At 47.9% G+C, this 16,275-nt stretch overlaps 1 protein-coding gene across 4 annotated transcripts in view; it reads left to right on the plus strand.

The window, feature by feature from the left end:
- Positions 1–16,275, plus strand: part of LOC149370127 (adenylate cyclase type 3-like) — a 420,278-nt gene that overhangs the window by 191,889 nt on the left and 212,114 nt on the right. The window lies entirely within an intron of this gene.

Consider the following 16,275-nt stretch of genomic DNA (forward strand, 5'->3'; position numbering starts at 1 on the left):
GGCCCTCGTAGCGTGTATTGTTCAGCGCTGCAGGCGCCGGCATTGCCTAACGCGCCGTTAGTTTCGCCAAACTACATCTTCCCGGTCGAGTGAACGTATGAAGCAATTCATCGCTCGCAGAACTCCTCCGCCGACTCCTAGTTCGCGCAACTAGAAATGTCAGTAGCTCGCCCGGGTGACGAATCTCTAGACGAGTTAGAGAATACAACCTACTTTTTTCCATGGCTTATATGAGCGGCATCCTTTTTGTGACGTACTCTACGAGTGTGATGTCGAGAGCATGATTGCGATGTCAAACTTTTCAAAAAAAGGAAGCTAGGTAAAGTTTTCCCTCCCTGAAGCACCTGACGGCAAAAAAGGTTGATATGTAATTGCTCCGCCAACATTTCTTTGAGAGCCAACTAACGCGTTACCGGGTTTTATTTATCTTTTCCTCTTTCTATTGAAGGTGCTTCGAGAACATAACCTGCACAAGGTAGCTGCCACTAACGGCCTCTGTACACATTTACGTGAAATGCGTCAAGAGTTACCTCGGGAGATTCGCCGCCGGCGTCGCCCGTAGAGAAACAGAACCGAAGGTTGGGCAAGCCCCAGGTTATTTACCGTGGTTAGACAACGCGACGAGACATACTCTCGCCGAGTGCATCGTCACGTTGTTTAAACAGCTCAACGTAATGCTTGAGCCTTGCGAAAGAGTGAACTCGTGGAGCGCACCTACTCCCTTTAGTTCACACTAGCGCATAATGATGAAAAAGGAGGCTTTCTTTCTTTTTTTCTTTTCCGTTGAGTCCAAGTCGCGATTGTAGCTTGAGCGAGACAGCGCAAGGCGGTTTACTGATGTGGAATTGGTCGCTTTTACGATCTCTTCATTCTCTCTCGTAGGAGACCTCTTCTGTTTAACCTCCTTCGAATATCTAGCGGTCGGATTCCATTGTTGTTCTCTGTTACGTTGGTATAACAACTGCTTCTGAAACATCCGATGCAGGGCTGCTCGTTCGTTAATTTAGGAGTTGTGGCGTTGTTTTTTTATTGCACTTTCGTACTTCGTGGCACATAATGAAAAAAAAAAGTGAGATGTCATCCGGTCCATGCATCGACTGCTTTGTCCATCATTCGCGTTTTTCTTCGAGCTACTCCGACTTCAGACATTTTGGTATTGAACGTATTGTGATGCCATCATATAACATCGTGTTTTACTTTAACGCAGCTCTTTCTCATGTTCACATTTTCTTCAGTATTCTCAATAGGTAAACCATTTACAAGACAAAAAATGTTCACGTGTATTGATGCGGGTTGGCGGCGAATTTGTCCGCAGACAGTGTCTCTGGAGCTTTGAAAAAATTAACTGATTCGCGTTCGGGCAACCGTGTGATGCTTTTCGTAGGGTGCGAATGAAAAACAGTCTGGGAAAGAAAAAATAAGGAAATTGACGAAGAAACAAATTCTGAACGCGGACGTACGCAGTTCTGGCTGCGCTGCCAATTTGACAACTCTCACAAGCCGTCTTGGTCGCTGCAGAACAAGGCGACAATGGCCGAACAGTTCGTGGTACATGTTACGTACGGCAGTGCATTGGTGTTATGAGCACCTGTTTAGGCTGCCGTGCCTGAAGAAGGATGGACCTTACTACGAAAGGGACGATGCCTTTCGCGGTTCTGTTTCACCGAGTACGAATCTTTCTTTTCGTTCCTTCGGACGCTTCTGGTCTTATATTGGCGACAGGGCGGTAATCCAAGGTTACATAATAATCAGCATAAAGGGCAACCAGACAAGACGCGAAGGAGACAGGAGGAGTGCTGACCGTGCTACTACTAACGACTGAAATTTTACTCAGATGACGCGGAATATACACCCTCTCATTTCTTGACCAGCTTACTTGCTATTAGCACGGCGGTTACGGTAGTTTATGTGTTTTTTCTTTTGACTTTGGTTTTAGTGCGCAGGGCGCGTGCGCCGGTATCCACGGATAAATTCCGTGTTTGAACAACGTGTCAGTTGTTAGCAGCCCTGTTACCTGCTGTCCTACTTCTGTCGTGCATATTTTGTTTATTTTGTTTCATACTTCTTGTTAGCACTGACAACCAACCACACTTTCTATTGAGCTGAACTCCAAGCATGCGTGGTCTTCTTTCTGCAACCCATCTTCGCAGCCTAGCAATGTTCCATGTGCGCCATTTTGAGTGAGGCAGCGTCACATAAGGACCACAGCTGCATGAGCCATCTGGATGGACATTTTTCACGTAGTCGTCTTGTAAATAGTAAAAACTGCAACTTGTCCACTTCTCCGGTTGGTATATGAGAACCGACATTCTTTTCTGGGGAGATCTACACATGTGCCGAGGTAATGCCGGGTATCACTGAGGGGTTAAAGGACATTCGGTTGTGGTATGTGGCAAATGAGCTGGGAAGCCGGCCTATTATCGATTGCGCAATGCGCTAATGGCAGCCTCAAACTCAGTAACGCCAAAAGAATGCAATTCCGTGGTGAGAGATTGTGGTCGCCACAAATGATGACGAACACAGAGCACTTGTCTTCTAGATGCAGACCTCTGCTTCGAACATGTAACTTTAAAAAAAAAAAGGAAACTGAATTAAGCACCTCGCATACCACATTCCAGCTAGTGCGCCGAGCCAAGTCCAATAGCACGCCCTTGATGCAATCGAACGTGCATAACTCAGCATTGAGCGGTGATGGTGCAAAGGCGATGTATTCGCTTTGCGTTCGCAGTCGTCGCTTATTGATCCCTCGCAGAAGCTGCAAATGTCTCGCGGGATGCGGCGCGGGCACCTCCCACACGAATTTCCGCACAGACAGCGAAGCAGGTAGTCGAAGAGCGCCTTGGTGTTTTTGCATTGATTCTGCTCATTTTCGCGGTGACTTGGAGTATGTCGGGAGATGCGATGCTCCCCCGTCTTGTATGCGCCTAAGAGACCACTTGGAAAGAAGCAGCTAAAACGCACCTCCACTTCCGAGGTCGCATCATGCAGCGGTTTCTTCCTCACGATAACGGCCAGTCGCAATCTATTCACGGTTGCGTTCTTCGGGAAGGGGATAAAAATTTTACGCCATGCGCCTTGCATGCGTCAAGATATTTTGGCGCGGAGCGGTTTAATGCGAGACCGGGGAACAACTACGATGTGGGCAGTAGACGCTTCAGAAGTCCTGTAAACGCATCTGGTCTGTACAGCGTGCCGGTATGCGCTCCGTCGTAAACATGCCGTTCCTAACAGGGCATAGGTTGATATTCCGACGTTTCGGAAAAAATTATCCGCCACTGGGGTTCTTTGTGTGCTCTGTTTAAGTGTGCGTGCACATTTGGGAAGTGGAAGAAGGTTTAGCGGACATTTACACAAACAGGACATGAGCTTGCTGGAAATGACCCGAGGCATGAGTTGCATTCGCACAGTTTTAGTGTTATAAAACAAGTCAGGGCACGCATACCTTCGGCAACGATAGTTCAGACAGCGAGTGGACCACAAAGAAAGGATGCTTCTCAGTGGAAAGTGGTCCTGCCCTGGATAGGTAGACGTATTTGCCGACGCGGTGGCTCAGTTGTTATGGCGCTCGGCTGCTGACCCGAAAGACGCGGGTTAGATCCCGGCCGAGGCGGCCGAATTTCGATGGAGGCGAAATTCTAGAGGCCCGTGTACTGTGCGACGTCAGTGCACGTTAACCAACCCCAGGTGGTCGAAATTTCTGGAGCCCTTCACTACGGCGTCCCTCATAGCATGAGTCGCTTTGGGACGTTAAAGCCCCATAAATCAAACGTATTCCGTACTGTGTGCGCGCTTGCATGCGTGCGCGCGCGCCAGAAGCAACTGGGTTCCCTTCTCAGTTCAGTCTTGCAGGTCAACATCGCAAGGACTATCTGTTAATGTTGTGCTGAGCGACGAAACAAATGCTAGCATTGAGAGCAGAAATGCACTTCAAAAAATTTTTCGTTATCTGACGATCTGACGTTGCATCTTTTGATGGGGCATATCACGCATTGCGGGGCGTTAAGATAAATGGCTCTATTATTGGCCTTCATTCGTAGAGCGGCGTTTGTGGACGGGGCAATTTGGAGAAACGCGTCGCCTCCTTTACACAATGCAACGCCTGCGGTGGCGTCTTATTTTGTTTTGTTTTTTTTCACCGCAAGCTTCCTTCGCGATAGGCCTGACCTTCACAACCGTTTTTCAGGCAGCATTTCTTTTTTTTCGAGCCTTTGTGCTAGCGCACGTTCCCGTTCCGCTCCACTGCGTGCAGTCAGCCCGGCCATGCATTTTTAGCGTTCCTCTCCGCGGTTCCAAACGAACGTAGAGTGCCGTCAAAAAGGTAAAAAAAAAAAAAGAAACGTGCAGTAAGCAACGCACACAACATCCACGCTCCTTTGACGCGGTGATTGAGACACAGCGAATAGAAATATGGCGCTTAGGTCGAAGCCAATTCAAATAAAAACTTTGCATCACGTTCAGCACCCACACACTGCGGCTTGAAGCGCAAATGCGGCTCAGGCGGGCAGTTCACATGGACCTTTGGACATGGGCTTTGAAAAGAAGCGCTGCTTTCGAAAACGTCGAGTGAGTCGCGGTCGTTTTTTGAGGAATCAGATGTGTTTCTAGCCTCGTATTTCCCAGAAACCAAAGGCCTTTGAAAGGAGCCAATGAAATGCAGCGATATATTCGAAGCGGCGAACCATTCAAATGCAACGTGAGCGACGATACTCTAGTACTGAATAGGTAGGCAGTGCAGTGGGCTTCATGACAGTATGGATAGCAAACCTGAGAAGTTAGCGAGGTGAGTGCTCGCGACACGTTCGAGCATTTTACAGGTAGCAGTTACGAAATAAATTTGATGGTAGCCGAAGGCAACCGGCGTGTTTTTAATTTTAAATGCAGCTGCTATTCGCGCCAATTTCCAGTAAATTTGAGGAGACGGCGACCTGCACGAGAAAGAGAGAGAGAAAAAACGCTTTAATTTCAGCTTTTAAGTAAGTCAGCCGCTAAGTTGGTAGCGGACTTGCTGCGCGAGGGCCAACTGGTGTCGTAGCTGGCCCGAGCAAGCCAAGCACTTCATGAAATAGGAGATGAGTATAGTTTATGGTTTGGGGTTTATAGTTTGGGGTTTAACGTCCCAAAGCGACGCAGGCAATGAGGGACGCCGTAGTGAAGGGCTCTTGATAATTTCGACCACCTGGGGTTCTTTAACGTCCACTGACATCGCGCAGCACACGGGCCTCTAGAATTTCGCCTCCATCAAAATTCGGCCGCCTCGGCCGGGATCGAACCCGCGTCTTTTGGGCCCGCAGCCGAGCGCCGTAGCTACTCAGCCACCGCAGCGGCATGAAGGTGGGAGTGGTAATGTGGTGATTGTATGGCTGATGGAAGTTCAGAGAGACTGTTGGCACACAGGGAATTTTGATAACTGTTCAGCCTAAGGCCGGGGTATAACATGCTGTCCTGGCGAGCACTGCGCGTTCAAGCTGAATAGCATATTAAGCATATCCTGGTAGAAAATAGTAAGCACAGCCTGAAGGTGCATTTATTTCAGCTAAAAAAAAAAGGAAAAGACACTGCTGAAGTAGTAAGTACAAAGTTGTTGTTCGATAGCCTGAGGATCGGTTATTAACGTACCTTTATGAGAAATTTGATTAATGGCTTTCTTTCGCCCACTAATAAATTTCCGAAACGTTTAGAAGTTCTTTTTTTTTTAATTGGGCGAGGCGGTATTAAAATATAAGCGAGAGAATTGCCTCGGAAAGAGCAAAAGGCAAGTATTGCTGAAATCCTGGAAGGCTAAACTTTTGTTCCCCGCGGGCAGCGCTTTTTGTTTTAAATGTATTACAAATCTCTAGTAATCCATGCTGCGTATTTCGCTACTTTTCTTGGTTTCGATCAGAATAACGTGATCTAGACAGGAAAAATCAAATTTCTTGGCCTTATCGAAAAGCATGTCAAGGTGAATTTCTCTAAATTCATCGAGATGTGTCACGGGTCAATCCATCAGAACGAGCGTAATCTTTCTGAGTTTTTAACACAGGGGCATAATCACGTCAAGACCACTAAAGCTCACCCCATGCTGAACATCCCACGACATTAATTGTTCAGAACGTGTACAGTCATTGAGTGGACTAAGTTGCCATACTGCATAGCAGCGGAAGTAAAGATGACGTAATCTCAAAATTACTAGCGCATCGGTATTATTTCCTGGATGTTTCTAGTTTTTTGTCGCTTTGCGCTTTCTTTTTTTACTTTCGGTTCTGCCCTTATGCATCTTTGCTTTCTCAACTTTTGCATAATTTATCAACTTTCCTGCTTTGTACATAACGAGCTTATTTTAATTCGCGCTCCACACTCCGCAGCGGGGCTGAATCTAACCCAGTGTGAAGATTTTGTACGCAGTAGCCCTAATTTCTCGACCACTTTTAACTTTTTTTTTGTTCGCTGTTGGTTGGCGTTGCTTTTTAATAACTACTTTCGTCTTGTTGCATATTTTCTCTCTTTAAATCTTCGTTACAGATTTTTATCCTGTTAATTTCTATGTACATAACAGCGAGTAACGTGTTTACGTCGTCCTATAGCACTGATTCCCAGCCACGAAATAATCCTATTGTACCGGCATCTACAACGCCGCTGCCTGGCGGGATCTCCAAGAGGCGCTTCTCAAACACCAAATTGGCCGCATAATATGCTATCAACTTCTTCACTATACTTCAGAGCGTGTGTGCAACGAATTGCGGTTCCCACTCAGACGTCAGTAAAAGAAGCAGCCGATTTGGTTAAGTATCTCTCCACGTTGGTCGAATGCGCATGTCCTAAAAGAGAGAGGTATAGGAAAAATTCAGAGCCTTCGGCCTACTCAAAGCAAAAAACATGGGAATAAGGTTTAGCTGCCGTTCGGGAGTAGGAAGCCGGAAAAAAGCACGGCATTGGACCGGACTGTTTGTCGGCTCAGCTCGTGCTTATAAATACGCTTAGAGGAGCGCCGGCGGCGAAGCCTACTGCGGGGCTCCATAATGAATGCAAAGGCACCGCCGCTTGCGGAGTCGATTTCCCGAGGAATGGCAAATGAGGCAGCCGAAAAGGAAAAAGCCGCGCCTTAAGTACCTCTGCGCGCACGGGGGCTTCTTCCTTCGAAGCGGGCGGTGCAATGGAGCTCGTCTTGCGCAGACCTGCGCTTTTTTTCTTCAATTAAATCGGGACTTTTAATACTTCGTAATGAGAACTGGAGGCGTAGAAGTATACACGAGTGTACGATATCTACAGCAATAAAAACGGTGTATTTAAAGGACACGTGCGCTGAGGATCTGGAAAGAAAACAGCCAGAAAACAGCCAGAAGCAGGCCTCTTTTTCGGGATTGCAGCCGAATGTGCAGCGCAAGAGAGTACCGAATGGATTTTTGAGCACCGGTGCGCCAATGAGACTAGCGCACATAAAAAGCTGTCATACGACAGAAATCTGGTTTTCTAGTGAAATGCGCAAGTGGCCTCTCTGAACGAAGCCAGTGGCTTTTTAGTAACGATTTTGCCAGTTAGCATTAGTCACCTCCTGGAACGTAGAGTCTGTATTAACGCGATAGGTTTAAATGCCCCGTTGTCTAGAAAATTCGGAGTTTGCGTTGTCGCCGTCGGGTTGTGAGGGAAATAATGAGCATGACTCCGACAGGTGGTGCCCAAAGTGCAACCTAGGAGGCAGGTGGACGACACAGGTCACGTGACTTTGCGGCGTCATCACAACCTGCCCACCGGATAGATAGTGAGCAAACTGCGCACCGTGGCACGTGGCGGTTAAATGAATGATTGGTCGCTCGGGAAGAGCGACCTGCCCCGAACAAGGCCCACTAATGGCAGCACCTGCCATTCTCAGGGCAGTGGCGCTTCGCTTAACTGCTGCACCACTGAGCCAGGAGTGGCATGAGGACTCCGACTCCCAGGGATCTGCGAATGTAGAGTATATAATGACCTTCTGCATACATGGGAATTAATTACGCTATAACGTCACACCCTTAAGGCGGAGCTTAAGAGCCCCCTCCAATTTTCAGTTTGCCCTGATATCGCGGCCCATTGAGGGTAGCAGAACCTTTCACAGAAACGTGTGTATAGTGATTGTTTCATGCACATACACAAGAACACCTACTTCTGGTCGCCCGGGCGGTCGACATGCTCGGCCTGCAAATTATGGTGGAATAAACGTCTTCTACTACTACTATAGCAGGAGTGCGTCTGTCATCGCTAAATCTATGAACCATCAATGAGGTGCTGTTCTTCATAGTCGCTTCTTATGTCAGTCCCATCGCTTGGCGTGTGGAGGAGTGGCCGGTTCATCTACTTGGCAAGCCTGCAGCATTTCCTTTACCAAGCGAGCATCTCTCGGCCTGATGAAGTTTGCGCCTCATTTACGCCTCAGTAAAAAAGTGAGAGCGGCCATTTTACGTGTAGGTATTCCATTTTTTGCTCATGTTCTCATAACAACGCATGTGCGAAGTTCTGCCTGTCGTTCCAGTTCCGGCACTGTTCTGTCCCCCGTTCGCTTCACGAGCTTTATGCTGTAGGCGAATATAAAAGTCCTTGGGATGCAACCGCATAGGCTAGGCGACGCAGTGTTAGAGCATCAGGCTGCAGTGCGGGCAGCCCAGGGCTCGAGCCAATGCATCGCCGGATACAGACAGGTTTTTGTAGCGCGTTTAAGCACCTTTGGTTTCCGTGCGGTTGGCTTTACCCACGCATACCCCGGGGGCCGCTAAGAGCAAACTGAGGCGAGGGTAACCACCTCTAAAATGTGGTCGAGAGTTGTCTCATAAACCAAAGCAGCAATGGGCAGGGGCTGGCGAGTCTCGGCACCTGCCCTCTACAGTCAGCAAGCACCCATTAGGACTGACCTATGCGTCTCTGTTGGCACTGATTGATTTCTAAGAAACATTTCTCAATCATTCATGCATTTTTGTCATTACAAAAACTCATAGCTTATCTTGGCGGTTATTGCTTTACTCTGTTTAAAGTAGTCATAGTCATCACAAATGCGCCCGTGCGCGCGTGCACATGTAGAAAAATTTTGCGAAATCACTTCACATTACTGCACAATCCTACTAGAACAAGCTTTTCGGATATTTTTGCCTCGTGCTGCTTTGTGCTGCTCAAAACCGATGCATGATCAGGCAACCAGCAATGATTTCTCAAATCTCAGTTTGCCAAATTAATGCTTTTCTTTTGGTTTGGTTTATGGGGTGTTTAACGTCCCAAAGCGGCTCAGGCTATGAGGGACGCCGTAGTGAAGAAATTTCGACCACCTGGGGTTCTTTAACGTGCACTAACATCGCGCAGTACACGGGCCTCTAGAATTTCGCCTCCATCGGAATGCGACGACCGTAGTCGGGATCGAACCCGCGTCTTTGGGGTCAGCAGCCGAGCACCATAACCACTGAGCCACCGCGGCGGCAAATTAAAGGTTGCGTATGAATTAAAACAATGTACGATGTGGTTCATTACCGCGATGAAACACTAATGCGAATTCACATTTTCTGATATCTGAAAGGCACTGCTACTGGCCCCACACTGAGAGAAATACTTTCACTTCAGCACATGATGTCAGAGACGCTCTCGGCGGAGTTCACTGGCAAGGTTTGTAAAAAAGCGGGCCGTACGACAACGGATGGAGATAGGCGGGGGGGGGGACGAAAGCTGCGAAGCGAAATAGTTTTAGAGTGCTCGAAGAACAGCACATGCCCTCCCCCTGCCTCTCGCTTTCATTCCATTGAAAAAGAAAAGTATATTTAAAGCTCTGATACAGAAAGCGAAACGAAAAAATTCTGCTATCACCCCTCTCGATGCCGACAAGAGGCCCGGAGTAGGGAGTGCTTTTACTGATCCATTGCCGACGTTGCCAGATAATGGAAGCGGAACCAGATTTTGTAAGAAACATTCGTTTGCTGTGCGTTTTTTTTTTTTTTTTCATTGCCGTTGATGCGAGGCGGAAGCGAAAAAGTTCTACGACCCGCTCGGTGTCCTTTTCACCGTCACCTTTACCCGGCTTTGTAGTTTGTTTGTTAATGAATCGACAGATCAGGGCAGGGCGAATACATGTGCACACATGGTGGGAAGGGAAATACGAAGGGGGATTTAAGCTTGTATACAAACTTTTACGCTTTCCGAGCGCTGAATCAATCTCAATTAAATTGCTATATGAAAGAAGCTAGAAAAACTTAAATCAGTGGAGCACTGTACGAATGTTTTTTTTTTCAGTTAACTAAAACTGCTAACTTAATTCTTGGCTATATCAGATATGAGGTTTGATCGGGCTTTGTCGCAGGTAGAGTGCAGTTTTTTGTTCAGTTTCCTATCAAGTTTAGAGCCTGTCTAATAGGACTACGCACTTAATTTTCCTTGCTAATCAATGGCACCCCTTCGTTTTCCTTGGTTTCAAAGGCTGTTAGCTTCTTCCATGCATACACCCCCAGTCAAAAGTATTTAGGCCACAGCTTTAATTGTAGGCGAACGAATGTTCATTTAATTCCTCCTGTAGCGGGGCATTCAAAGAAAATGTCAGGCAGCAAGCTTCTCTACCGCGGGAAGAAACCTTCTTCTAGCGTTCCAAGGCCCTGTGGGCTTTAATCGTGCCGTCATGGCTCCATAATGTGGGGCCAATGAAAAGCCTTTGGCCTGAAGACTTTTGACCAAGACTGTGCAACTCGACTTGCCCTCTATAATGCCTAACACATGCTTTTGACGTCAGCACGCTCACGCATTGCAGCCTGCCTCAACTGAACGCATTGCGCACACCCGACACCCTCGGATACCGGACAGCCTTCGATCGAAAGTCATGCGATACCACTTAGCAGCAGCTCCACCCTAATTAAACGAGACTCCGTCCCTAGTGAAATTCTTTCGTTTATTTCGGTAGCCCGAGTTTACTCCCTGTAATGTCAGAAAGAAGTTCAATAAAGGGCACTTACATGAACAGGTCAAAAGCGGGTAGAACTGAAATAGCCGTCTGGTTCAACGCGAACGTTACAGCGGGTTGAATTGAGCACGAGCCGCGTCGAGGTGTTGGTGGTGGAAACGTTTATTGCCAGTGATGTAAATCGTGGGGGCGAAGCCCCCTACATTGCACTTGGATGCCTCCTCAATGAGAGGAGGAGGCACCCTTACAACGCGAAGGATAGCCCCTGGAGCGTAATCCTTCTGTGAGCGCTGGAGATGATCCGGCGCTGGTCTTGAGCGGACGAGCTGGTCAGAAGAGACTCCCAGTAAGACTCCTCCGCGGTTGGTGATGGGGGATGAGGGTAGGTGGGGCATGTGAGGAGGGTGTGTAAGAAGTCTCCTGGTTTGCCGCAAAGTTTGCATGATGACGGGAATTGGTCTGGGTATCGGGAATGCAGCAGTATTGGGTATTGAGCAGTCCGGGTTTGTAGTTGTCGCCAATGTGCAGCCTGCGCGGTGAGACTGCCCGCTTGCCAGTGCAATGGGTTTGAGCCCGACCACTCCGACTCGCTTGGCCAATCGTATGAAAACGCGTCGGATCGAGCAGTGGGAGGAGCGGGATGTGAAATCCAGAAACAACAGCAGTGTTTCTTACTGATGCCTGACACCGCGAATGCACGCTGTTTAGACGGAGTGCTCGTTTAAACACGTTGACTACGCCCACTTCGACGCTGCGCGCCGTTGTTCAATGGCGGCTGTCTTGGCTCGTCATCATCATATTCGTGTAACCGCTGCCATTGAAGGTGGATGAACTTGCTCGGACCGATGCATGTATCGCTCTGCTTCTAATAGGTTCGTGCCAATGGGCGTACTGGTCACACGATGCGTCACGAAGGAAGAGCAATGTCTTATTCGTCCGAGAATCATGCGTGAGCAAAGTAGTCATTTTGATTACTTCCCATTGACGATCCGCTAGGTCACCGCTATGTCCATCTCCTTTATTTTAGTGCATATTTCTGGCTCCGCAATGCTTTTCTACGTCGCAAGGTTGAAGGTGGTGGTGGTGGAGTTTATGTACCAGCGGGATGAGACTTACAGTGCTCTGTCAACAATCACTCCACCTGAGTCCCTTAACTGAAAGCATGTTTTTCTACCACTGTCACGGTGCACAGGACACTAAGGTTCTGTTGCCGAATACTGTGAGTCAGAAAGGGAGGCCCATCACCAAATTTCGCTTCTGCGTTTGCAAAGCAGTGATTTAGGTCGTAAAGTTCATTGGAATCTTCGCCCAATTCATTAGAATCTTCATTCATGGAATCAGTTCATTGGAATCTTCTCCCAATTCATTGGAATCTTCATTCATGGAATCCGTTCATTGGAATCTTCATTCATGGAATCAGTTCATTGGAATCTTCATTCATGGCATCAGTTCATTGGAATCTTCGCCCACCCAGCCATTTCTGAGCTGTGTTTAACACGGCATCCCGGTGCTGCACGGGGCCTATGAGGGACTCCGTAGTGGAGTGCTCCGGAATTAATTTCTTCCGCTGTGGTCCGGGATTCGATCCCGCGACCTTGGCCTCAACAAAAAAACGCCGATGCTACTGAGCCACCACTGAGAGTCCGCACTCTTTAATGCAGTACATAAAACTGAGGAAAGACGGCACGTCTCCCAATTTCACTTAAAAAAAAAAAGACACTAAACCTTTTGTTGCCCATGGCAAGCCCGTTGAGGAGGAGAAATGTGGGTGAATGTGGGAGAAGATGGACACCTTGAAGAAGATGGATATCCTGTAGGAAGCAGCCAAACGCGCCCGCGCCGACGGTGACAAAAGAATTTCCCCTAAATCGTTTCAGCCGCTTTCGCGCGTTCCGACTTTGCGTTGCTCCCATAAATTTCTCTCGAAACCACAGCAACAAACAAAAAAAAAACGCAAGCCCCGTTCATGCAGTAAACAAAAATAAAGAAAGAAGGAAAGGACGTACCAAAAGAACATACGCCGGGAACAGCGTCGCAGGCGAAGAATTTTGTAAAGGGACAAGCGATTCCCTTAACGTCGCACTCTTTTGTCCTTTCTCTTTAATCTTCGTACGGCGACAAAAAATCGTTCGGGTTCGCTTTTTCTCTTTCCGATGGGTAGCAGCCGACGAAATCCTTTTATTTTTTTCGACACAACTTACACGGAGTGTTTCGGTCTTGTTTTTCGTTTACCCCTTTTTGGCGCGACAGCCTGAAAAAGACAAAGAAAGAAACAAACAGCAGTGTGGGATCACGCGTGCCAACCGAGTCATAAAGGAAAGCGTTGGAAAGTCAAAGGCTCTTTCGCCAAGCGTTGGCTCGGACGAACAGCGACAGAAGAAGAAGAACAAAAGAAAAATAAAGAAATAAAACAATGGGGCAGCATCGGCGGCTAGGCTTAGGCCCCAGGGAGCTGTTCCTCTTTGAGACAGAGTGTGACAGGTGAACAATGCGAGCGCTCTGCGAAGGAAGAGGAGGAGAGGGTTGGCCGGGAGCTTTTCCCCCTTTCCCAGCTGCGCCGACTCGCATGCGCATCCGGGGCTTCGGAAGCTGGAGAAACAGAATCCCGTCGCGGCCCTTCTTCCAGGGCCGCCGAGGCTGCGCGAATAGTAGTAGTCCGCTGCCACGCGTTGCTTGCGAAATGCGGGCGCGAGTCAAAGCCCGCCGACGCAGAAGGCTTGAGAAGATTGTGAAACGAGAGAAGGGGAGAGAAGGAAGACGACACGCGGAGAGGAGAGCGCAAGCGTCTCTGCGCTAAGACGAGAAAGAGAGAGAGAGAGCCAGAATAGCCGTGAGACGAGAGCAGCGTAGATCTCTTGCTGTTCTCCGTTATCCTTGAGTGCTCCCCCCCCCCCCTTTCCATTTTTTTTTATTCTCTGGGGCGAAAAACACGTCTTTTCTTTTTGCCTTATCGCTTTCGGTCAATGCCACGGAGTGGATACGCTTGTCTTGAGCTCCGCATACGACCGCCTGAAGTAGTAGATCGCTCCGAGAGAATCGTGGCGCGGCCCTGGAATGGGCAGAGGGCGCTCCGACGCCCCAGGGTGTCACTCGTCATGTGTTGCTCTCGGTTATATGTTTTGCGACTCTGGACATGTTATCTCTTGATCTTTATTCCACTGGGTTATGCAGTCAGCCTCAAGGCTGGTAAACGCAGGTCGCTTTGACCCTCGTCTTCTTCCGTCAGCCACACGGGATGCGTTGAGGTGAGGGTGACGAAGGGTAGTTGTGGCATGGTAAGGGAGAGGCAGGAACTCCCAACTCCGCCATCTATGGTCACCTGTATCATTACCTTGAAGGCGAACGTTTCATTCTTCTGAAATAAAGATTTACTCCTTAATCTAGCTTTAGCATACCGGCCCCCACTTGTATAACTGAAACAGAGCTGAGCTTGTTTAAAAATGGGTCCTCTTACAGACAGAACAGACAGAACTCTGTTCCAGGCAGAGAAAACAAAACAAAAAATACACGGCCTACTTGCCAGTTAAATTTTAAATTTTCTCAGCCGAACATTATACCACAAGAGTGTATCTGTAACACCGTTCTGCGAATATTCTGAAGTGCAATATGTGAAACAGCGTTCCATGTAGGCTGCTAGACCATACTGAGCCTTCACGTATCATAGTGCTTCACTGCCTTGCACTGTTGTTGTGCGGGCCAGCAAAACCACTCTTGCTGTTTAGCGTCCTCATATAAAATGTTTGCGACGTTTTTAGCATAGATAATTAAGCACTTTCTTGGAAGGCTTCCAGTGAGTACCAAAAATAACTGCAGTAAAACGGAAAGTTGAGCTAGTTGCTACGTCGTATTAGTGTACAAAGCAGGTAAACGAGGCAAGGCGGCCTAGTTGTCGAGAAGAGCGTTGTTGGCGCTACAGCGCTCGTCTCCTCTGCTTCCTTGTCCTTGTATTTCGCGTTGTTTTATGCCAAGTATAACCGTGGATATCAGCAGGCGTATTTGCATGGCTGATTATGGCACGAATAAAATACTGTTCAAAAATCGTTTTTCAAACCTGGTGGCATCTTCTGACCTGGATCTAGAGTGAAATTTATATAGCAATGGGTCTGGTGGCAATTCTGTTTAGTAAACTCAGTGTAGAAATAACTTATAGCAAGAATGCAGGAAATGGATTGAAACTGCATTTAACCCACTGCTGTTCTCGCACTTGATACAGCCTTAGAACAGAAACACAATACGATTTACATGAATCACACTGAAAGTGGTTGACGTAAAAAAAAAACCCAATCCCATTCAGGAAGGGTGCGAAGAATAGCAATCAGAAAGGTTGCCAGGCAGGATGACACTGACTCTTCACTGCTATCCACCACGTGTTTACAAGAGAAATGCAGGTGATTGGACCGCTAAGAGCTGGGGATCAGAGTAAACGACAAACATCTCAGTAACCTTAGGTTTGTTTTGTCATTACCCTGCCGAGTACCTCAGGGAAACAACTGCGACGCATGTTTGAGGGATTAAGCACTCTGCGAAGAACGGCAGGACTAAGAGTTCAAATGAGAGAAAAAAAACAGACAAAATCAATGCCGAACAGTATGGTGAATGGGACCAAGGGCTTAAGGTGGCAGCGAGGTGTTAGAAGTAGTAAAAGGATGTTTTTATCTAAGGATGTTTTTATCTAAGAGTGAAATCAGTGGGCGAATGAGAATGGGGTGGTGTGCATTTGCAGCAGCAGCACTCAAGTGATGGATAGAACGCTTACAAGTATCCTTCGAGAGGAAAGTATGCAACAGCGGTGTCTTGCAAGTGTACACCTCAGCAGCAGAAACTGGAGAATAAGGAAAGGCTTAGGTTTAATTGCGATGGACGCAGTGAACTATGGGAACGGAACTGATACCGGCTACCTTATCAGGCAGGAAGAGAGCAGAATGGATTAGGGAACAAACGCGAGTAACAGATACGAAGAAGATGATATGCCTATAGATGCGAGACATGTAATGCGAAAAAAAAAAATAACCGACGCTAGTGCATTCCAAGGGTAGGCGAGCGTGGGAGGGGGCGGCAGAGAGTCAGGAGGTTGGATGAAATTGGCGCTGATATACGGTAGCCGCAGCTGTCACAGTACAGGGCTAATTGGGGAGATATTGGAGAGGCATTTGTCCTGCATTGGGCGTAGGTTGCTGCTGCTGCTGCTGCTGATGATGATGAAGACAATGATGAACGCGGTGAAGAATCTTTCCGGCAACAAGATGCTGAAGGTTCCCTCCAGGCGCTGAGCTGCGTACCTTCCAAGAGCGAGTAAATGTTGAGGGATTTATAACCGAGAGAAGACGACAATGTGGTTCAGTGCCACGCAGCTGTATGGAAGCATTTCCAGATCCAATCACTGCTATATGCGGTCA

Source organism: Amblyomma mixtum, chromosome 1, assembly GCF_055824585.1.
Source record: "Amblyomma mixtum isolate Tamu chromosome 1, ASM5582458v1, whole genome shotgun sequence".
Lineage (NCBI taxonomy): Eukaryota > Metazoa > Arthropoda > Arachnida > Ixodida > Ixodidae > Amblyomma > Amblyomma mixtum.